This window comes from Phodopus roborovskii, unplaced genomic scaffold (genome assembly GCF_943737965.1).
Source record: "Phodopus roborovskii unplaced genomic scaffold, PHOROB, whole genome shotgun sequence".
NCBI lineage: Eukaryota > Metazoa > Chordata > Mammalia > Rodentia > Cricetidae > Phodopus > Phodopus roborovskii.
The window spans coordinates 17,601,253-17,626,494 of record NW_026126480.1 but is presented as its reverse complement, the minus strand read 5'-3'; the positions used below and the strand labels follow the sequence as shown (position 1 = coordinate 17,626,494).

General features: G+C 44.3%; 1 protein-coding gene across 1 annotated transcript in view; it reads right to left on the bottom strand.

Moving 5' to 3' along the window:
* The window catches only part of Ppfibp2 (PPFIA binding protein 2), a 146,261-nt gene extending 123,914 nt beyond the window's left edge, over window positions 1–22,347 (bottom strand). The window contains exon 1 of the mRNA XM_051192650.1: window positions 22,126–22,347. The gene's annotated coding sequence lies outside the window, so the exon portion shown is untranslated. The remainder of the gene's footprint in view (window positions 1–22,125) is intronic.
* Between the last annotated feature and the right edge of the window lie 2,895 nt (window positions 22,348–25,242).

Sequence of the window (25,242 nt, the reverse complement as noted above, 5' to 3'; positions counted from 1 at the left end):
AGAGACACACCCAAGAGCAGGAGACATAACCATGTTTTGCTGAACGCAGCCCACAAACAGGAGTACAGTCTAGTCAGAAAACCAATGCCTGGAGTGGCTTATATGCAGACATCATCTCTGACCCTAGATGGAGGAGCATTGAGAAGAGTATGACATTTGCCTTCATTTAGTTATTTACTGTCTTCAATTGGCATCTTCACCTCCCTCTAACCATTCACACCTCCAAGCCTGCTCCTGGCATTCTGCTCAGCACCCAAGCTGGTCATCTCTAATTTAAAGAGACTACAGTGACACTGGTGTCCAAGATCATGGTCCTCACCCTTGTGCTTATTAAGGATTGTTGGGACTAACTACACAGGTGCTGCACTAAGGGGAAGGACTCAGGGTGGGGGTAGGAAGTGAGGTTGGAATGAATGCCTCTGGAAGAAATAAGATGGGGAGCCAGGCAGCATGCAGGCAGTAGAGCATCACAGCCTTCAGCTAATCTGCTCCTTAGTCTTACCATAGTGTGAACTGATCCCACTCCAAATAGAGGGAGGAGCCACTCACTGTAGCCACTTAGAGAACTTGGGGAGGAGGGTTCCTAGCTTCGGAAAATGCTAGTCTGCAGGTAAATCTAAATGTGATGGATGGGATGAAAAGGCCCAGGGACAACTCCCCAGACTAGTCCCCATCCTCATGGCTGTCCACAATGCATCACAATGAAGGCAAATGACTTCCTGCCTGGACAATTTCCACCTGCCTGTGAACACTGACTTCTTGGAGTTCACAGTAGGTTTCCTGCCTCCCAGGAGTGAAAAGACTTTGTCTGTATTATCTCATTAGTGAGGGATACTTTACAATTATCAGCTCTGTTTTGCAAAGTCTGTGACCAGAGACCAGAGAAAAAGAGGCAGCAGGTGAAGCTGAGGCCAGCTTGAAAACAGCCTCACCTCTATTCACCCCCCGAACTTGTCCTCTAGGCAACCACATCTCTGAAAGGAGCACTTGGAAGCCACCTATTCATCTCAGTAATAGTGTGGAGTGTGGGAGGACACAAAGAGTAAAGAGAAAAAAAAAAAAAAAAAAAAAAAAAAAAAAGGCACCAGTACCGTGAGCAGTCTATGGTGGTGTGGACTGCCTGGGTGAAAACCCCAACTTGGACACTGACTGTGTCTGCTGGAATCCCTGACACTCAAGCCACAGGACAGCACCGGCCTGCCCCTGTGTCTGTTGCTCACTGTCTCCTTAACTTAAAGACTCTTTTCTCCAGTCTCTATAAGACATTAAAAATTATTTTTTAACGTTCAAACCATTCTAAATACTCTCCATGACAGCATCCAAATAATCTCTGCTGAGACCCACAACATGCATTCACACCTTCATTTAATGTTTCATGTTGCTGTGGAGATAGCCAATGGAAGAAGACTGGCATCTTCTCTGGTATGGCTAAGTATATAGCTGATGAGCATGAGAGAGTGAACAGAGCATGTACAGCTCAGCCCTGTCCTTCCTCTCTCCCTGGAGATATCTTAATGAGAGATGGCCTGACTCTAGAGGGGACTAAATTTATATATGCCCACACCAGAGGTGGGCATGATAATTCTGCAAAGGGATGCATAAGGACCCTATGGGCCACATTCCCATAAATAATGCCATCAGCTATAAAAAGCTGATAACTTAGTCTCCCTCCAACTTCTGGTCCTGTTTTTCAACTGTTGCTAATGAACAGTTAGCATATCTCAAATGAAGCCAGACCACTCGGTGAAAAACAAGGCAACAGTCCATAGAATTATTGGTCCCCATGCAACTGGTGACCAATACACCATCTCCAAGGGTGGAAAAGAGCATCCTCAGGAGCTACCAGGTGGCTTACAGCCAAGGTTGATGCACCTACTTTCCCCATGTGCTCCAACTGGAAGCTCAGCTCCTCAGGAACCTGAAGTTGGTGCTGTGACTCATTTTACTACATAGAGCAAGGCAAAAAAAAAAAAAAAAAAAAAAAAAAAAAAAACAGTCTGGGATGAAAGGCATCTGGGTTGTGGCTGCTGGACAATGCCTGCCAAAGTGTATTATCCCTCAGTGTCTAGAGTTTGGATAAGACTTGTCAGGTCTGTCAATGTGAATCAGGTCCTCACCAACACAAACATTCCAGTAGACATTGGGGTTGTCTTACCCGACAAATTGCCTTCCCAGAAGTACTTACCTCCATTCTGTCCCCCACTCCACACACCTGCCACCATGTTAGACAAGCCCTTACTCCACAGACAGGTTTCCACAGGATCTATACATCTATCTATCTATCTATCTCCTCAGGCCCAGAACCCACCCTTCAAAAAAAAAAAAAAAAAAAAAAAAAAAAAATGCTCACTTTTCTTCTTGACAAAGCAAACACACACTTGCTGCACAAGTACATGCTTACACATTCAAATCACCTTCAGGGATGAATACATGGATATGATGTTATTATAGTGATCAAAGGGCTGATTAAGAGAAAAGCTTCAAATACAACTTCAAATTTAAAACTTTCCCAAAGGTCCATCTCAAAATCCATCCCTGAAGGATAATACCAGAAAGGGGGTGATTGTTGAAGCCAGGTAGCTGATGGCATATTTAGTAGGCCATTCCTTCAAGTCTGGATGTTAAGAGTTTTATTTTAAATAATAGACTGTTTAAAGAAAAATCCTCCATCTTAGGCTCTGGACTTTTGTGCGAGGTGGGAATGCAGAGTTTGTATGTAGGATTCTACCTTCTCTTCCAGAAAAAGAACTGTGCCTAAATTCCTAGTGACTCACATGGGCTCTAACAGTGCCATTCAGACTGCCCTGAGTAAGTTCTAGCATTCAATCCAACTTTCCCTCCCCTCCTCATCTCTCAGATTGTCAAAGCTACCTCCTCTGGGCTTCTGATCAACTTCCCTTCAATCCATTCTTTCCAGAAGGATAGGTCATGTCCCATGGAGCAGCTCCCCAACCTTCCACAGCTGATCCCTCCTCCCCAACTACTTGTCATGAAAAAAAAAAAAAGCCTCATTTTGTAGCATAACAAAAGTTCTCCACCTTCCAGGTGCACTATCACCAAGCTTTGAGTCCCAAACACACAAGAATACTTCTGACCCTTGAAAAACATAAAGGTTTTCTTGTCAATGGGCATGCAACTCCGTGCCTAGCATGCACTCTAAACATTGGGATCAATCTCCAGAACCATGTAAACAGAACATGGTGGTATATGACTGTAATCCCAGAATTCACGAGTGGAGGCAGAAGGATCAGAAGTTCTAGGTCACCCAGTTATGCAGTGACTTTAAGCCTAGTATAGGATAAAAGAGACCCTGATCTAAAAGAAAAAGAAAAAAATACATACACCGAAAGCCTTTCCTATCTCCATATTTACTTCAAATGCTTTCTCCATCTGTAAATTCAAAATCTCACCTAAGGCCTTATGCACCAGGGGGCCTCCTAATTCTTACACCTAATCCCAGGCCCCAGGGATGCTGGATGCCTCCTGTCTTTGCCCCTGCTCCACATGGAACCCACATTAATCATTGGAGCTGCTTACACTGCTTTAAGAATGACAGTAATTTATGTTTTGATGTATTTGGCCCCATTTCTGAATGGAGTGATTTAAAAGTGAGGATTATATTCTACTCATCTTTCTCTCCTGGGAATCCAGTGAAGAAGCATGACACAGGTGGACACTTAGTAAATGTCTGCGCATCTTGGAGATGAAAAGCAGTATTTTGTCAGCATTCTGAAATAAGGGTTGAGGGCTGACCATGATGGCTTCTCCCACCTTTAGCTTTTTTTTCTTCTGCCTGACTTTCAGAGGCAACAGCTACGATGCCATTGGGGGACCTGGCTGTGCTTGGGCTTGGCATGAATGAACAACAGGCAAATTGATAGATGCAGCTGTATTCCCAAAAGACTGACAAGAGCAGAGGGTATGGCTTACCCCGCAGATAATAAAACCAGGCATTTCTCCTCGTTCCATTAGCTCAGAATGCTAAACAGCAAGAAAAGAAAAGGTCTGAGAAAATTGGCATGCTCTTTATTATCTAGGGTATTCAGGACTTTGTGTATAACTAGAAACTACAGCAGCTACTTCCTCCAAGCCTCTTTAGCTTCCTTTGTGTGTGTGTGTGTGGGGGGGGGGGAGTTGAGGCTCCAAATTTTCACATGCACAAAACACATATTAATTGAATCACCCAAAATTTGTTTTATATTTGAACCTTCACCTTAACATGTGGTGAATAACTTGAATCTGACTCAAAGAAATGGCTTTCCTTTTGCATTCAAGAAAGAACAGGGGTGCTGTGTGGACAGTACTGTATGGTTGGTGTTGTGTAGTGGATGGTGCATGGCATGGGCTTACAGCTCTAGACACTGGGAAAACTAGACACATAACAAGGCTCTATTTTTAAAAAGATATACATATTAGTGTTGCTCATAAAAACTTCTTTTTTCTTTTCTTTTCTTTTCTTTTTTTTTTTTTTTTTTTTTTTTTTTTTTTTTTGCAGTAGATAGGGTAAACTGCAAACTTGTGTCTGGTCAAAATGATGAGAATAAGTGACTTTTGAATTCTCATGGTACATCTCTATCACCCTGTCCAAGGCTCAGAGAACAATGCCAAAGTGGGGTTAGAAAGAATGTAAGAAGCCAGGTGGTAGCACTGGGGAGGCCAGCCTGATGTACAGAGAGAGTTCCAGGACAGCCAGGGCTACACAGAGAAACTCTGTCTCAAAAAAGGGAGAGGAGGGAGTGATGTAGGATGTCCTTCTGTATGCTGCAAATATGTGTGCTTTTTATTGGTTAATGAATAAAGCTGTTTCAGACAATGACTAAGCAGAGTAAAGCCAAGTGGGAAAACCAAACAGAGATAGACAGAGAAGGCAGGGTCAAGAGATGCCATGTAGCCAACGGGGAGGCAAGGTGCTAGGGCATCACCAGTAAGCCACAGCCACATGGTGATACACAGATTAGTAGAAATGGGTTAATTTCTATGAAAGAAAGAGCTAGCCAGTAATACGTCTAAGCCATTGGTCAAGAAATTACAAATATATATTGTCTCTGAGTGGTTACTTTATAAGCAGCTGCGGGGACCCAGTGGGCTGAGAGGAACCGGTCAAGTGTGACCAGGCTAGATGGAGAAAAGTCTCCTCTACCACAAAAAAAGAATATAAGAGCCAGAGAAAGGAATGAATGGGGTATCTGGAATGCTGTCTTCCAGGCATTGCATGGCCTTCATACTCTTGTACTCATAGCAGCTGTGACCACTGGCACAAGTTTGGCTCTAGCAACATATTATCATAAAGGGGGAAGAGAGAGTCATGATACATGCATACTCTCACCAAGGATTTTCCAGCAGTTAAAAGTTGCTAGGGTAGAGGAGCCCATAAGGCCTCACCTCTCCCTAAGGATCTGTGGGCAGCTAATGGTTGCTGGGGAAGGAAGAGACATTTTCTTCAGTGGTGCAGTCAATAGTAAAGTATCCAGTTCCTGTAATTAACATGTTTCTGTAAGCAACTCCAATGAAATTCATGAGGTCACCAAAGAGGAAAAAGATATCACAGAAGGGTACAGAAATGCTTTTTCTGGAAATGTTCTTTGAAACACATCTTTAAAAATCAAACTTTCTCACAACCTGTAACCAAGTTAATAATGTGCTTTGAGATAATTTATAACTATATTCTCATTTGCTGACATACTAGGGACACAGCTTGTCCAGAATTAACCTTTTAAGAAAAAAACAATGTAATGGTTTTGAATCCCGATATAATCAGTTCTTATAAGCTAAGTACATAGCTCTGATCAAATGTGATGTTTCCCATTTCTCCTTCATGACCCATTCATGCCCTTGACCCAGAACAGTGTATTTATGGTAACTAGGCCTTAAGAACATTCACTAGAAGCAGTGATCCATTGAAAACAGCATGTGTGCCTCACACACACACAACATGTGGGCACAGACTGATAACATCTGATTGTGATTGTGTGCCCTTATGAGTCAATAGAGTCAGAAAAACAAATTCTTCCTTTATAAGAATCCTGTAAAATACTGATTAAAACAAAAGCTCATCATTCCTTCTAGAGAAAAAATAGTTGACATGCAGTTCAATACAGTGAACAGTCTTTGTTCAGGGGATCAGAACTCTATAGAATGAATTAGACTCAGGCTCAATTTTGGGTAAAAGACACTAAGGTTAGCTCCTTTTCTTTCATGCAACTATGCCTGAGAGGTATCCTAGATGAGGAAAGGGTATCAGTGGGAGTGGAAGAGGGAACAATATGGGGCAATAGGGGATGAATACATTCAAAATACTATATATATATATACATACACATACATACATACATACACATATAGTCATAATGAAATCCATTATATCAGAAGAAGACCAAATCTTTCCAGATTCAGCCTGTAATACTACTCGGGCTCTTGCTTCTACTAGAGGAAAAGAAGGCTTCCCCATCACTGGCCTGAGCTTTCTGGGAGTGCAAAATTCACTACTGCCATACAGCCCTAGTGACAAGTGCAAGCCTGGGCCCTGAGAGTTCCCACGTGAGTCTTTGGATGAGATCAGTAAAGCTTTTGCTACTGGATAGGCTAGATTTATCATCTTTGTCAGGATCAGCAGTGAGTGCCTCTGTATCATGTGCCATGACACTGAAGCTTCAATGTTCTGAAAATACTATATTATGAGCTTAACTATATCTCCAAATTTTGCACGTTGAAGTCCTAACTCCTATGTCACTGTATCTGTAATATGGCTGCTTTTGGAAATAAGACTATTAAAGAGATAATTACATTACAATGATATGTAATCAGATATAATGGCTATTCTTAGAAGAGGCTGACCATTAGATATAAAAGAGAGACCATGCATGGGAGCAGCTAGGAGACAGCTACCTATAATCCAAACAAAGAGGGCCCTCAAGAACCAACCCAGACAACAACATAATTTCAGACTTTTAGCATCCATATTGTGAAAAAATAAACTTATCATTTGAAGACCCTGATTTCTGATACTCAGTTCTAGAAGCCTGGGAAAACTCAGGAACACTTTCCTTTGACTTTGAATACATAGTCAAGGAAACTCATGTAAAGAAGGCTATAGTCTCCATGAAGTTGGTAATTTCATCATCCTGGTCCAATGGTGCTTCCTGCTTAGTCTAAGGGAGAGTTCTGCTGTACACTCACATAATAAATACCAAAGTGCAGGCTTTTCTTAATATTTACCCACATTCTTTGTAAGTCAGTTATTGGGTGAACTGCACTTAGGGACTAAGACCATGTTATCAGGACAGACCTCAGGTTACAACACGAAGAACGCCATTAGACCTGCAGAAATAACAGTTATCAAGCTGTATTAAAGAAACCAAGAGCCATGCGCCTAGCCCTCTTCTTCAACCCAATGCAACAGTTCCTACATATCATTTATGCAGGGAGGTTTGGAGCTGAACCTGTCCCCTAACCTTAGCTGGACAGTCACAAGATACTTGTCACTTAGATTACTTCTCTGCCTGTGAGTTCTTAGGCAAGATGGTAATTTAGGGACTTTCCCAAGAATAGGGAGCCAGTTCATGTGCTACTGCAGACTAAAGAAAGGCCTGTACTAGTTAGGTTTCTATTGCTGTGGTAAGCAGCATAACCAAAAGCAACTTGGGAGAGAAATGGCTTGATTCCATCATTAAGACAAAGCAAAGTAGGAACCTAGAGGCAGGAATAGGGAAGAAGAGAGCATGGAGGAGGCTTGTTCCTCATAGCTTGCTCGGCTACCTTTCTCACATACTCCAGGCCTACTTGCCTAAGGATGGCACCACATAGTGGACCAGGTCCTCCTATGTGGCCAACAGAAATGCCCACAGGCCAATCTGATAGAGGCAAGGTTTCCTCCTCCCAGACAACTCTAGCTGGTGCAAAGTTGACAAAACTAATCAGCACAAGCCTTCTGGGGCTGGACTTTGCATGGATCTCCCCTCTCATGGACCGAGGCAATCTCGTTCTACACAGGGGAATGAAAATGACTTGAAGCCTATTCTCCTTAGCTCTTCCCTCACATAAAACAGCCTTTAGTTACCACAGAAGATATGCCAACAGTCCCTCAAAGTCAAAGGAAGAAGTGGAAGACACTGAGACCCCTGTGACTCCATTCAAAAGGGCCACGGCAAGGACAGGCATACAAATTCCAGGTTCCCATACATCACTCCACCCTACCCGGAGCCTTTAGAAGTTTTTTTTTTATTATTATTATTACCAAGTAAAGTGGCCTTTCCCTCCAGAATAAGAGGAGAAGGGTGCAGCGAACAGAATCCAACTCTGTCTTTGTCTGAGTTGCTGTAACAATGTCACCATAAACTGAACAGGTAACTTATAAACAACACAGCTTTATTTCTCATAATCTGAAAACGGAGAGTCCCAAGACAAGGAAGAGTATCTTTTGTAAGGGACTAATCCCATTCACAAGGGCTCAACTGCCACATATAACCACCGCTCAGAGCCCCACTTCATGCTATTATCTTTGGGGGGGGTAGGATTTCAAGAAATTAATACGGATGAGGAGAACACAAATATTCATGGCATAGCAAAGATGGAAGGACAAGTAATTAAATGCTAGCTCTGTTCAGTTTTGTTCGACTCTACCTTAGGTAATATACATCAACATCTCAGGTTAATGCATACTGGGGATATTATACCTGATTCCCACAAGGCTAGAAAGTGGATAAAAAAGACAACAGAATTAACTACTCAGATTCAGCACCTGGCCCAATGGATCTTCAGCACCCTGCCTCACCCTACTCAGGGAGTACATTCCAGAAGATGGATTTGGCCAAGACTCTCTGTGATCTAAATGTTTGAGAAATGGCCAAATACCTCCAGGCCAGCCCCAACATAAGTGGACAGTGAGAGTACCAGAGCTCACAGTACATGTGTTCTGAACTTTCTGGGTCTCTCTAGCAGTACCTGACAGAAAACCAGCAAGGCCATGCCTTTCTGAGCAGAAAATCTCTTGCATCTAGATCCCATGTTCATTCTCAGAGATCACATGTCCACTCTCACAGTCCTGCCCTCTTTGCTCAGCTATTCATCAGAGACTTAGCAGCTAACCCTGCTGTGGGAAAGTAAGCAGGCCAAGTTTATGATGCTCAGGGGCCACTTGAGGAACTGACTTCAGAGAGAAGTCACAACCAGAGAAAAAAGAACTGGGGAGGTACCCATCATGGAAGCTAAAGCTAAAGCTGGGCCCTATAGATTTAGGTGGGTAAAGGGCCATGTTCTGATCACATTCACAGCAAAACCTCTGTCTGGTGCACTGGTATCAAGAGTGCCTATATCAAGTCCAGTGATGATTTTGAGGGAAGACATCCAAGTGGAACCAGCATCCTAGAGAAGCCCCATAAATGTTCTTAGGGGATGCCATACTATGAGGGAGACATCAGTACCAAAGAAGGAATCAGTCCAGGAGTTAATAAGACCTAACACTGATGCAATGGCACACCTTTCTCACACACCATATGCCTCTTTTCATCAACACCATTTCTCATTCACTTGTCACTTAATCTAAAACTGTCCTTTAAATGTAAGTAACCCTGACACTTGAGTGCTGGACTGTGACAGTAGGGTAGCTCTCAACATTTTTAAAGTGCTCCAGTTTGGTAGGTGGGACATGAAAGTAGATTCTCCCTCAAAAGCAGTAGTCTGTTAACATAAGAGCTAAAGACATTGTAGCCTAAGTACTCTCACACCATCTTGATCTGAACAGTCCCTGTATTTACAACCTCCTAGGCTGATCTTCTCAGACTTTCAGGACTGATGGGCAGCTTTCACAGGCTCAGTCAGAAAACAGAGCAAAGAATGGCCTCTGGACTAGAACTGGGTCCTGAGCTTCAGGAGTCATCGGGATAGAGAATGAGAACCTGGGCCCACCCACTCAGTGATAAGGACCAGCTGGCTCTCCAGCAAACAGAATCACAAAGATCCCTAACTTGATCAGACAGTTCCCATCAGCACCCACCTGTTCAGAGTCTGAACAAGCTATGCATGGGAACAATGTTGTCCTTTCACGAAGGGATCCTAGTACCCACTCCAGACTTCTGCTTGGGCAAGCTCAGGGCAAACGCTTACCACATTGTATCTATCAGTCAGTCTTGTCTTCTCCACCCCCACAGCTTCATCTGGGTTACTACCCAAGTTGTCCTGACTTTCATCTCTCACTATGGCCTTCCAACCTACTCCATAAAACCACTCTTGCTAAATATCTCAGGGTCCTGAAATGATGGAGTTGTTGCAAGTGATATGACTAATAATGAAGTAGCCAAAGCTAAGCTAAGCTGTCTTTTGTATACACTGAGACAATCCAGATCATCGCATACTATTTTAATATATTTTCTTGAGTGGGGTGAAAATAGAGGAATTTAGCTAAAAATTCAGAAATTATCCATAGTAGCGAGGAACTAACAGTTTCTCTGATACCTTTAAAAAACAGCAATGTAGGGATGGAGAGATGGCTCAGCAGTTAAGAACACCTGTTGCTCTTGCATAGGAAAGGGGTTTGATTCTTAGCACCTACGTGTGGCTCATAGCCCCCCTGTAACTCCAGTTCTTGGAGATTTGAAGCCCTTTTCTGGGCTTGACAGGCACCAGGCACACATGTGGTGCACATACACATATGCAGGCACTTACAAACACAAGCAACACACACACATACAAAGAAGTCTTAAAAAAGAAAAGATCAACAATGTGTTACTATTTTTGAGCTCTGATCATTGGGACTAGAACATGCTTCATGAAAATCTAGCCACATCTACCAAGTTCCTCCGAAGATGGCCAGGCACATGCTGATTTGACCATCTTCCTGACTTGCCATCATTAAGGAAAATAAAGTCTTCAGTATAATCAACTGTTTAATCTGGACTCTAAATGTGGTGGCAAGGGTGGAAACAATGTGTCAGGATGATTGTGTATAAATGTGATGCTAGTCACCAGTTAGAAAACCTTGGGAAAGTCACGTGTCCTGTCAGTGTTGGCTTCCTGCATAATTTAAGTTTAAGAGGCAGCCAATGAAGTTTAAGGACAAACCCTTCACCATGCCTCAGGCATGGTGGGTGTTTACTAAATGAGAACGGTCCATCTTTGGGGCTCTACTCAACCTTGTTGACTCCTCGGTCAGCCTAACCACTGGCTGTTTTTCACACACTGAAGTTCCAGCTCTTATATTCTACTCAGGCTGGGGAAATGACCTACTCAGCTAGAGTTCTCACCATGCCTACAGAGAATGGTCTGAAAATTATCTAGTGACTGAAATAATGTGGCTAGAGGACTTAGGAATTATAGTCTACCTCTGATCCTTAAAAGGTGAGAGATTCCCCAGACCTGGTAGATTAGCTCCTACTCTGAGCCAAGCTCCCTCCCTGACTCCCAATATAGGCTGCCATGCCTCCCAGGCATCCACATTGCTTAACCACAGCATCCCCCATCTTGCCATCCACCACACCCCATCCAAAACCACAGCCTACTTGTATGAGACCCTGGTGACCACAGCACTGCAATGCCTGCTCTTGGGACTAGAACCTCTTGGATTCTGGGAGGCTAATGCCTCAGACCACACGCCATGTTTCTCCACATCCTACGATGTCGTGTTTTTACAATCTTCACAGAGGGCCTCCGTGTCTGAAAGAGCATGCAAGACATAGTTGTGGTGAGGGCAAGGGCGGTATAAGCAGAGAATATACATTTATGTCTTGGGGATCCTGGCCACAGAGTGGCAGCCTACAAGGCATTTCCTCAAAGGCTTTCCATTCTCCTGATCTATCAGACTGTGACTTGAGAGAGAGAAGGATGACGACTGCCCTTCTCCAGCCTCCTGCCCTTGTGGGGCCTTACATTCCTTGCCAGTTTTCTTTGCTCAGTAGCCATCAGATATTCCCAACACTAGATAAGTCCAGCTTCTCCATTTAGAATTGAAATCCATCCCCCAACTCCCATCCTACTCCACAGTCCTATATTCTTGTTTTATGAGACAGGGTCTCCCTCTGTAGCCCAGGCTAGCTGGAAACTCAGAATGATCCACCTGCCTCCGCTTCCTGAGTGCTGGGATTACAGGCACAAACCACCATGCCCACCTTCTTTGTTCTACTTTTAGCAATGGAAGGTTTCCTCATTTCTTGAACCCGGTTTTCTCAATTATGCCTCTTGTTCTCTTAACTGATGGCATTTGATTGCCCAAGGATCCCTGTATTCTCTCATCCTTCACACCAAACCCTCCAGCTGCCCAATAGATACAAATCTGGATTTATTCAAGATCCAAAAGGTCAATCCATCATTCCTACTCTGTCAAAATCTTGAGACCATTTCAGTCAATCCCACAATGCCTTTAGCAGATCCTGCCTCTCCTCTTACTTCACCTACCACTTCCTAATGGATACCCCTCAGACAAGGCCCGTGCAGAGAGATTCTAATGCGCACTCTAAGACAGTCTGGGCCTAGAGATAAGTTTGACTTACCTGGAGTTTTGTTATTTGTAGTATTGTCTAGTGTAACCCAGACTGGCCTGGAGCAAGTTTAGGTGAGGATAAGTATGAAGTTCTTATTCTCCTGCCTCCTCCTCGGGAGTGGTTAGATTTACGGACTTGTGTACCTCTACTACCCTATTTTAGGTAAGGTTGGGGATTGAACCCAGGAACTCTGGTTTGCCACGACAACCCTACACTCATTGAACTATATCACTAGCACTTATCTGGAATTCCTTACATTATTTTGAACTATCGCTGCCTCCTCCTTAATTTCCTTTACCCTCACTACCCAGAGCCCCTAAAACCTACCCTAACAGAAGCATAGAACATGGCAGCTGCATCATTCACTGGGCCTCTTCTTTACACCTTCCTGCCTCTAAGGTCTTACATGACAAGAGCATTAATTTTGCACCATTTGTCTCTATGTGGAATGTCTGGGTAAATTCAAGGAAAGCTCCCCTCTATTTTTGTTAATGAAGCCAAGCTAAGCAAATTTGAATGTGTTTTTTCAACAGGGTAGTGAAAAAACACACAAATTGATTCCATGAGCTTAAGGGCAGGACTTTGCCCTGACCCAGCCACAACTTACTGAGCTGAGTGAGCGCCACGTGCTTCCCTTGTCCAGAAGGCTGATGACCAGCCATCTGAAGCTGACCTGCCACCCACTCCACTGTGCACTTGCCGCCTGGACTTTCTGTTCCCCGCACCATGGCTGCCCTTTCTATGTCACATCTGCTCCTTTCCTCTTGAAAGTCAGGGTAAGGAGGGAGATGGCAAGGTTACTTCATGTTGTGAACTGCTCTTTCTGACAAAATGCTTTTCTCAGGCTTCTTGAGAAAGGAAAAATAATGATAATACCATTTACTGACTGCCCACACCAGGCCAAGTACTCTGGCCAGCAATGACTGCACCATCTCATTTAATCTTCACAGCAAACAAATGAAGTGGGCCTCTACTATTGTTAAGCCAATACACAAATGAGAAACTTAAAAATGCAGAAGTAAGCAGACTTGCTTAAAGCTGCATCCTTGAACCTGTGTAGCAGAGGGACTTGAATGGAGAATCATTTGAGTCAAAGGTGCATCCTAGAACTAACTGCCAAGGTTCTTAAGAATCAGGCAGGCCAAGCCTTCATGATGGAGAAAAGCAGCTGCCTGCTATAATGGGATGAGGGGGTGGGGAGAGCAGGAGGAGTCTCTTCCTTCCTTTGCAAAAGCAGGACAATAATCTGCGCCCCAGGCATTGTCTGCACCAGTGAGCTGGCGCAATGAAAACCTAACAGACACAAGGGGATGTTGTTGCTGTTACCAGGTAAGCAGTATTGCATTGAAGAACCAGATGTCTTGGCGGGGTGCAGGAAGAGCTTATGTAATAAAACCTTTTCATGACATCAGTCAAGGTCAGGGTCAGAGACATGAACTATTCCTTTGCTCTGTAAAGATGCTGAATGAGCAAAACTTGTCATTTCCTCCCTAAGTCACAATTTAACTTCTCTCCTCTACACATGACAATCCACTCTCCCCTATCTCTCTCTCCCCTGGCTGCAGGGTAGGGATAAGTTAGATACCATACACACCAGCATGTCTGAGGCAGTCCCATCATGCTGGCCATGGTGGTGCATTTGTGATGCCAAAGCTAGGAAGCAGAGACAAGAGGATCCCTGGGGCTTGCTAGCTACCCGACAGACCTAAGCAGGGAAAGAGAACTTGTCTCAAAACTACAAAGTGCTAGTGTTAAAGGTGTGTGCCACTATGCCTGGCAAGAAAAACAAAATGGATAGCTCTAAGGAAGGAAACCCAAGGCTGACCTTTGACCCCTACTAACACCTGTACACATATGGCCCCTTGTGAACACACAGACAAATTACTCATGTTGCAATATATAAAATTAAATCTATTACTCACTCGGGCACCTTAAAAAAATCTGTTACCCATAGATGGGAGCACTAAGTGGTAATATGCACAAAATTCTGAGTTGGAACCCAGGTGTGAGGCTGTTTCCATAAAACTAAATAACACTATCTCTGCTTCATGAGATAAGCCTTTTGTCAAATATATCAGAAGGGCAATTCCATTCTAGCTCCTGGGGAGGAATCTTTTTGTGATGCATGGCTATTCTGCTGTTGCCTCCAGGAAGCAGTCCAGTACTGAGAGAGAGATTCATAAAAAAGCCTCTGATTTAAGGGAAATTCAGTCTTGTGTAAGAGAATGAAGCTGCTGAGAGGAGTCATCCTATATACCGACAAGGAACAAGGTCTTCTAAGGAGTTGATTTTATCAGGCAATTCCGTATCTTTCTACCAAAAGCAGACTGGAGACATTTGTTAAGAAGTTAAGACTAAGTATCAAGGAGGACTCAAGGAGGGATGCCCAGATCACCCAGGGAAGAGCAAATAGAAGAGATTTCATGAGTGGACTCAGGGCAGGTGGGGATGGGAACAGGAATGATCAGGTTGGGTGGGGGATGCCGCAGCAGGAAGAATACTAAAAGAGACTGAAAAGGGATTTTGGGGTGAGGTACAAACCTGGTCCAAGGGAATCTCCCATGAATCTACAAGGATGATCCCAGTTAAGACTCCTAGCAACATTGAATGCAAAGCCTGAACTGACCACCTCCTGTAATCAGGCAAAACTTCCAGTGAAGGGGTTGGGGACATCAACCCAATCACATGACAGTATGTCCTGCATATGGGTGGACTAGAGATTCAGGGAGTGGCCAACTAATGACTGGTCTAACCCAAGACCCACACCACAAGAGTAAGCCCACTACTGACAATGCCTGAAGTGCCAGAACCCACAGGCTGGACAGCCCAGAGACCTAGGATAGAACCAAACACAACTGGAGAAAAAAAAATGTCAATGTAATGATGCCTAACAATATTCTGCTATACTCATAGATTGGTGCCTAGCCCAGTTGTCATCAGAGGGGCTTCATCCAGCAACAGATGGAAACAGAAATGAGACCATTGGCAAAACATTAGGCTGAGACTGGAAAATCCTGCTGAAGAGAGGGACAAGGATTATAGGAATCAGAGAGGTCAAGGACATCACAAGAAAACTCACAGAATCAACTAACCTGGGCTCATAGGAGTTCACTGAGTCTGAATTGACAACCAGGGAGACTGTACAGGACTGATGTAAGCCCTCTCATATATGGGACAATTATGTGGCTTGGTCTTCCTGTGGGACTCCTAACTGGGAACTGACTTTTGGGACTGGGTCTCCTTGCTCAGCATTAATACAAGGGGACCAGCTTAGTCTTACTGCAACTTGATACGGCATGTTTTGTTGATATCCATGGGAGGCCTATCCTTTCCTGAACAGAAATGGAGAAGTGGATTGAAATGGAGAAGTGGATTGGGGGAGGAGCACATGGGGGATGGGGGCAAGGACTGGAAAGAGAGGAGGGAGGGAAACTAGTTGGGGTATATAATCATCAATCAATCAATTAATTAATCAAAAATGTCAGAATCATGATGATTTTTTTTTAAAGGCCTCTTGGAGGCAGGAGAGATGACTCAGAAGTCAAGAGCACCACACATTGCTCTTGCAGTGGACCTGAGTTTGATTCCCAGAACTCAGGCCAGTGTACTCACAACTGTCACTCTAGTTCAAGGAGAACCTGCGACCTATGACCTCTAAAGGTACTTACACTCACGTGCAGGAGTGACATAATTAAAAAACAAAACGGAAAAAATATTGAAGGAGAAGGAGAAAGTGATGACTTCTTGGGGACACCTTGTGCAGTCACAGGAGCAGCCCTCCAGCTCAAGAAAGGTCACTGCCAAGCCTGAGATGCCCAGGTGCATTTGACTGGCATAGCCTATAGTGCACCTTGAAATTACATCTCCACCCTGGAGAACTAGGGAAACTTTTTGGCTAGTCTTGCCAAACACCTCCAGGCAGTCAACAAAACAAAAATCCCAGGATTTAGATAACTGCCCTCTCTTTAGAATCTTTATCTCTGGAAGGAGACAGTTACACTCAAGGAGGAGCCCCTTAGAGATTCCACAAAGGGGAGTGGCCAAGCATTCCAAAGTCACCAGAACTAACTAATCTTTGTTAATGTGTTCTCCTCCCACCTTACATCTGCATAAGTCATTCCTAAGCCTTAGGCAACTCAAGACTGCTTGCTGTCCATGACTACACCTGCTACATTACCATGGGTGAGCAGGCTCAAGCACATATTTAAGCCTCATTAGGATGACAGGACAAGGATATTAACTCAACCTCAGAACAAGATGAGGTAGAAACAGGCAAGAAAAAGCCAGGATGGCTAGACAAGTTCACCTTCAAAGCAAATTTCCAGCACAGCTGAATTACTGCTTAGGTTTGTCAGCTATCATATGCCAAGTGATAATTCCAATTGTGTTACCTACACTAACCTGCCCACCTCTGCCTGAGCAGATGGAAGTGATCTCTGCCTTTAGGTCCATGACAAAGGCAAGACTGTCCAGGAAGGCCAGCATCTGGAAGCTTGGCTGATCAGAGAAGCATACAAAAGCATGGTGGAGGAAGAGAAACTTCTGGGCCCAGAGCCACTGAGTCTCTCACAAACACCTCTTTCCATCCATCACTAAATCATCAGAATTCCTGCCCTTCTGCGGACTGGAAGTCCTTATGACTGGTTTACCGTCCCCAGCTAGCTATCAATCCCAGCACCTTCCCCTCCCTTCTCTTACCTATTCACTACTACAGTAGCAACATCATATGGAAGAATGAATGCATCCCCAAAGTTTGTCTGGGAGAGAAGAGAATGTTACATCCTTAGCAGATACATTTCTAGTGAATTGGTAAATTGATTAATAGTTACACTCCCAGGAAAACCTGAACATGCACATATACAAAACAGGATTCTCCTAATACCATAAGGGGCTACCCAAGCAGCCCCTCTTATGGAAAAGCTTCAAAATCAAAGGGGGTAAAAGCCTCCAGATAATATGATAGAAGGAGGCTAGGAAGCCTGGGTCTCCAACTAAGAATAGTGTGACTGGGTACACTGCTTTGGGCTTTAACATCCTCTTAGGTAAAATTATAAAGGGTAACCAAGAAGCTACCTAAGGCTCCTCTGATTGTACAGCATATTACTCCCCTCTTTTCTGCCTCTCTTCTAAGTTAAGAAGGCCCTCCATGGCTCCACACCTATTCACAGTCACCTCAGTCTCTGCCAGTCAGTATCCAGTATGACTCTTATCTCTCCCTCAAGTCCAATCAGTCACTTCTTGGCAAGCTCATTTCTCCCTTACTATTGTCATCCATTGCCTTGGCTCAGGACTCAAGATTCTGCAGAGGGTTAATCCAATACGATGTCCATGTAAACAGTCCCACAAGCCTACTCTTCACAGCCCAGAATCCTGAAGACAAACACTCACAGAGCCTTTTCCATAAAACTCACAGCTTTTCGATGTCATTGGCACAAAAACACTTTTAGGTGAATTTTACAATGCTACTAAGTACCTGAAATTCTAAGTGTGTGTGTGTTATCATGTAGCTAAATTCTGAATTCTTTAGCTCCAACCTTCAAAGCCTTCCACCATCTTTTCCCTTCCCAATTCTTTTCCTCTCCAAATGTCCCCATGATGTAAAGCCATTTCCACGGAATTGAAATACTTTCTACTGGAGGGAGCAGGAAGACTCACACAAACCAGAAAGCAGGTGAAACCTACCTAGGGGGTCTTGGGAGTCTCAGTTAGGAAAGTTACAGGACACATAACCCCCCACCAAAGTTATGAAAGTGGTAAATAATTGCTGAAGAAAAGAGACTATTTGTGCTGCCTGCATGTTGAGCAATGAGCTCCAGGGTTGCAGCCTTCCTGCTTTCTCACCCACACTAAAGTCGCCCACACTCCTGTCAGTAACCCCTCATAAAATCCATTGGTTCACCAAGCTAGGCTGGGTGGAATCATTTCTTTAGTGTGTCATCAGTGCCTTATCTGGGTTGAATAGATATCTGTTCATGTCTCCCCAGGAAAGTCATACAGCACCCCACCACACCCAATAATTCTAGCCATTGAGCCATTCTTCCTTGAGTCTGCCTTTCCTGTCTTTTAACTTCTGTCTCCTTCCCTTCTCTCTCATGAAACAGCCTGTTCCTTTCCCTCTTCACAGAAGCAAAGCCTGGCAGCCAACATGGGACCCCCATACATGGGGAAACTCTTGCAGATACCTGTTAAGCTTCACGAAAAAGCTAGTGTAACACGGCTGAGAGCAGTTTCTATTGTAATTCATACATGATATTCATGGATTCTCACCTACACTACAGAGCAGAGACAACAGGTTACCCCCACGAAGAGGAAACTGTCACATCTTGCATAAGGTACAAATCTACAGAGCTTGGTCAATGCTTGTATTCACTCTTCTCTTATTTTGCATCAAGGGATTCTACCAGAGGATGTAAAGCAAAGAAGGATCGTGAACAGCTTTGTATTTCAGACACATGGCCAAGTAAAAAAAAAAATCAATGTTCAAACATTATAACCTAAGAAGCACAATTTCTCAGACAGAGAGGCGCAAAAGGATAGGGACAGTCTAGTTCCTCAGTTTGGAGAAACGGTGTAGATGGAGTTAGAAAACAAATTAGCCTAAAAGTCACAAGGATATTATAGTTTATCTTATCAGAAAGGCAGTCTTATCCTATATGTTACAGATGTGTGTAACTGAGTACCAGATTGCTATATAACATGGGAGTTAATAAAAGGCATCATACACAATGAGTGCTTAGTTCTCCTGTGCATAAATGTGCACAGGGACACAGAGAGGAAATGAAAGCAAAAGAATTACCAAGGAGCACCAAACAAATGTCATTAAGGCCCAGAGAAATTTTCAGTTTGCTGCAAACAAAGATCAGAGTCAGAATGCCTCTGGAAGTCTGAGGTCTTCTGAAGACACCAGCAAGAAATTCACCAGGTTCCCTTAAGGTACCCATCTCCTCCAAGGCTTTTTATCACAAGCACCACAGATAATAACAGCCCCTGGGGAGAGCCACTAACAGACTGCCCAAAAGACTGCCCTTTTAAGATTGTATAGAGGGACAGAGCTCACCTCCCCTAGACTCCAAAAATAAACACACACAGGTGCCTTCCAGCACAAACAAAATACTAGGATGGCAAAGGGCAAAGGAAGCAGAACTCCTCCGAGGAAGGAGGAAGCAAGAAAAATAGTGACTCAGGAAAACCCAGGCCCAGAGTTTTAGGTTTAGTTTTGGTGTACTTACGCGCATTGAGGGTTTACGGTCATATCTCCCATGAGGGCATAAAGTCTGTAGGGCTTAATAAATGTTTAAAAGTGTCATCTGTTGTGTTTGCATTCATTCTTCTTCCTCATATTTTTTAGTAGGAGCTCCATGAGGGGATTTGAAATAGGAACGAACCACGAACAGGTTTGTATTTCAAGAGACAAAAAAGACCTTATGGACAAGTACAAATCAGTTGCTGACCATTAATCTAAGCAGCGTACTTACTAATCATTGCATCCAAAATTGAAATAGAATTCTCCAAGAATTGTTCCTTCTCCTAGTGTCTTATTCTACCAAATCAATATGATTGGGGCATATTGGGCTAATACCTCCCATTCCTTGGTCCAGGCCCTAAAGACTCAGTATTTCTAGGGTCTCTTCTGTCTGCTCACACTCCACTCTTATCACATTTGCCTGAATTGACCTGCTAGTCTCCTAATTGATCTGCGAGCTGTAGTCCTCCAAGCACTGCCAAGTCCAGTACCCTATCCCACCGGGCTGTTACCTTGGGAACTTGGTAAAAATGCCTTGGACCCACTTAACCTGAAAAGTTTGGAAAAACTACCCCGGGCAATTCCAAGGCCTTCAGAGGTACATGTTTGTAGAGCACTACTTTGAATTTTTGATACAGACAAGAGAGAGATAGGTTAAGAATGTCAGGCTCTACCCCTGACCCACATTTGAAGAACATCAGGTGATTCTCAAGCTTGTGTTTGAAGAGTAATGCTCTAAAGTGTCATCTGACCACTCACTCCACAAATGTTTACTGGGTTTCTGTCAATCTGGGGGTTGGGAAGGTCAAGGTTCAAGGTCTCTAACTTTGATAAATTCAGCTAACCACAAGTCAGTCTCTGCTTAACATCCCATGCATTGAGCCCAAGGCCTTGCTTGTACCTGCCTCAGGCACCAGCTGGGACCATTGGTTTTGTTTGTTTGCTGTTTTGTTTGTTGTTTTGTCTACCATTCAGGCCAGAAACCAAAGAGGACCAGTAACCACTTCTTGGAGACAACTAAGTTTGCCATAAGCCTCTGTGGCCCAGGTCACCCCTAATATCTCCCAGTGAGGTACCTCACATAGATCGATCTTCTTAAAATAATCCCAGGTTTCCCTTATTCTGATGAAAAAAAACTAGAATTTCTACAAGTTTGTTCCCAATTTCTCCTGCCACTCTTAGATGTATTGCTTAAATTATTCACTTACTCTCAAAATCATAGTTCATCTGTCTTAGTTACCACAACACACGGTAGCACTGAGCCTGTCTCAACCAGAAGCAATAAACTAAAATTGGCACATCATCAAATCTCAAAGTAATACCACTAACATATTATGTGAGGGCTGGGAATCGATGCTCAGTGGTACAGCATTTCCCTAGCTGGCATTCACAAGGTCCTAGATTAGTTCATCAGCCCCTACCACCACCAACATTAAATAAAATCCCAAGTTAAAATAATAGCAAAAGACTTAATAATATTCCACTTTAAAGTCATTAAATAAAATATGAATAGGCTGGTTCTCCCAGGATGAAGAAGGAAATAACTTTCTAATCAGATATAATTTTTAATATAACAATAGTAATCCAAGACTGTATATTAATTAGGTCTGTGGTGACCTCCTTCCTGTAGTTCATTTAACTTCACAAAATACATGGGAACCTTAGTAAGACAACAATCTGTAGTATAATCAATTCAAGAATTAAGAGAGATGAAGACTGATAGGAATAAGACCAAAATGTGGGAGAGGAAAACTGATCCATATCAAACATCTCAATGCTCTAAAAGAAAGAATTGAATGTCTCATTGAATCCTACCGGAATCTTGGAAGTGCTTGTTTTTAAACATGTAACCTTATTTTTATCGGAGGGAAAACTACGGGTCTGGAGTCGGGATGAAAGGAGGGAGGAGGACCCACTTTTTAAAATTGAAGCATCCTGACATCCCAACCCGGTTCTACAACGACTCAGTGCCCTAAGCCTTTGGAAAGCTTGTTGCACTTTAGCAATTGGTGTACAAAACTGCTCCTGGCCAAGGTGCTGAGGACCAAGGCTTTATAAAACACAGATTAACCTGAACCGTCCTCAACTTCCTCACCACCAACAACTGACACCACTGCTGCTCTCATGGGGCACCACGCTGGGACATAGTCGCCTGAACACCCCGTATCCTGGGACCACCTTGCTGTAGAAGCACGAGGCTGGTGGCCCATTCGGAACAGGGTTGGATGGGGAACGCAAGCAATCCCACTGGAATTACACCCTTCAGTCTCCCAGGCAAATAAGTGTCCCCATGTCTTGAAAATGTTCAGAGGTCCCAAGACCCAGGAACCCCCAAACTACCCATGTGTCTCTTGATCTGGGGCGCTCAATTGCAGGGATAGCGGTGAGCCTGCTTCAGGAGAGCACACTGACCTGTATGCCTAAGCGCAGCTTCTCTCCCGGAGGCTCAGGTGTGCGGGTCGCTCCCGTGTCCCTCTCACCTTCCAACGTAAGAGGCAGGAACTCAGCGACAGGCCACTGGCCCAAGGACCAACTGCCAACCAACCAGCGGACCCGCCAGCACTGACCCGGTCTGGCGCCCACGTGACGGAGGCGGGGGCCCCGAGAGACTGGTCCCGGAGTGTGGCTCTATGACTGCTGCGGAGTGTGGCTCTCTGAATGCTAGGGCCTTCCCCTAGGACCGCCCCTCTGTCACCCCTCCTCTCTCTCTCCCTCGTGGCCCGTAGGGGCCCAAGAGCTACAATTCCAGTTCCACTTGCCTGTCAGCCCCGCCCCCAGGCAGCCCTCCGCGTGCCGGCCGCAAGCTCCACCCCTCCCACGAGACCACGCCCCTCCCTGGGTCCAACCCACTGGTTGCACCTCGGACTCTCGCACCCTTCCGGCCGGCAGGGCGGTCCCTGGCCACTTCCCTGTGCCCCACCGTACTCAGGTCTCCTGAGCTTCTGCAATCTGTCAGCATTGCTCCTGGGACGCTACTCGGAAAGTGACAGCGTGGAAGCAGAACACTTATGCGGAGAAATGAAGAGAGGAGCAGGGAAAACCATGCACACACACACACACACACACACACACACACACTGCAGAGAGGAGCAGGGAAAACCATGCACACACACACACACACACACACACACACACACACACACACACACACACGGCCCCGTGAGACTCCATTGGCCTGAGGCCTGCGTCATTCCTTCTCAGACTAGACTACCCCCACTTTGGCGGGCTCTGCGCTGCTCAAAGATCTGACTGCTCAAGCCCTTGCGACCTCTCATGACCTCTAGTGGCTAACAATCTACAAAAAAATCTCTGGTGTCCTGTCTTGTGAATAACACTTCCCGTGTCCATCCAGCAAGGTTAGGTAGAAGCAAGCCAAAGAAAACTGTGGTGGTGTCTGCCCATAAGGGCTGGATTTTCAAATCCCGAAGGACTGTTCATGGAGACCGAGTCCCAGCACCTACCTCCAGTGTGCAGGCCTGCGGTTGATCACAGGTGCTTGCCCTACTAGGACCTCCAGGGGCAAGCTGTTTAGTTTAGCTGCTTAAAATCCCCAGGACCTCAAATGGCAGCCACACCAGGGACTTTGGCAGGAGTTCCAACTAAGCTGGACTCCAGTGGCTTACACTGGAGTGTTGACAGATTCTACAGGGCACAGATTTTTTTTTTTTTTTTTTTTTTTTTTTTTTTTTTTTCCTGGTAGTCTAAAATTACTGGTGTGGCCAGAGGAGTCATGTGTGAACAGAACATAGATACTTTGGCAAACAGGTGTGTGAGCATTGCAAGGACCTGCCAGCAGCAGAGCAAAGGCAAAGCCAGCAGAGAAAAGCTTGGGCCTTGTGAGACTTGTGTCACAGCAGGACACCCTTTCACTTCCTTAAAATAGCTGAGAGGTCTTTGGAGACAGAGTTTGTGCAGTTCACATGAGTTCCCCTAAATTAGTGAGCAGTTCTAAATCCCACTCATAGCCTAAGAGACCCAGTGTCTGGCCTGGCCGCCAGAAGCTGCTAGTATTTTCTCAGAAGTATACAATCATTTTGCAAAACGTTGTATGAACTTGGCTTTCTCGGCCTTATGTGCAGTTTGGGAAATAGCTTTAGAAATACAGATGCTTAGCTCCCACCTCCAGAGGGTCTGACTTAATGGCATTGGAGAGTATAGCTTGAACATCAGAGTTCTTAAAGCCCCACCCCACGCCAGGGATTCCTATGTGCTACAATATAATAACCATTGATGTGGGTCATTTAAAACCCAGTCAGACTAGAGCTGCAAAGCACACATATGAAAGATACCGAAGCAGGTGTTCCAGGGCCTGCATGCTGTTAGGAAAAGTAGTAATCAACAGGTTCTTCCTGAAGAACATTTTTTCACCTAAAAGAGATATTCTGCCGGTAGGGATTCTGTGCACTAGGGTGAGCAGTTTGGGATAGATGTATCCTACAAAGCTGTCGACTCTAAGCATATCCCAGATAGAAGCCAGACAGGATGCTACAAGCACACTATTCTCTTGACTTCTAAGGAACCATGTGTACAAGACTCACCCTTTGATAATGTCCCTGCACCCTTCTATGTGAGTAGGTCACTTTCTCTGTCAGTGAGGTAGGTAATGTGACTTTACCCATAAAGCAGATATTGATCCTAGATTCACCTAGATTCATGGAGTGGTTTATTCATTCATATCTACTTTATTCTGCAAAATATTTGGGTTCTCAGGCCATTTCATCAGAACTGTGGGCCATTCCTTTCTACAAAAGATCTACTCAAATGATATGTGGTGGTGGTATCTCTCTTCTCTGCCTGTGGCTCAAGCCTGGACTTGGCAAAGACAGATAAACAGCTGCGAGCACACAAAGCAAGCCTTCTCATGTGACCAACCTGGAAAGGCAGAGACCTCGGCACATGACACGGGCTGGCACTGCAACCTCACTTGTGACCTAGACTCAGCCAAATGGGACACACATGTGGGGAACACTTTGCAGATTCCCCTTTCAACTACCCTTTATAAAGCCTGGCATTCGTGTTGTAGCAAAGCTGCTTGTCTGTTACCTGGCTTCCATCCAGACTAGTATATTTACCAAGGGCCTCGGTGTGTTAGGGATCCGTTTACAGTAAGCTCAACACAGACAATACTGGAAAGCTTTTGTGCTGAGGGGATATAGGCAAATATAACCAGATGAGGTTATCTGTTTAATCTCACTTTTATTATATTTAAAGCAAGAAGAACGAAGCAGGCAACAGAAAGACAAGATGAGGCTAGAGTTTTGTCCTTACCCTTGGGCTGGTTTTCTGGAGAAAGCAGACTTTGAAAGACCTATAAGGGGCAAACTATTATTTTTAGGCTGAACTGATGGACATAATGATTAAGGATGGATGGGCAAAAGTATATACTTGATACTTCTTTCCTTGGGTGATGGAAAGACTATGATGTTTGCAATCTTTTCTAGCTCTTTCATTTTATAGTTTGATACTTTGAATAACTCACTTGAACTCTCATCTCTGGCTTAGCAACTATAAAAATGTGTACATAACTAC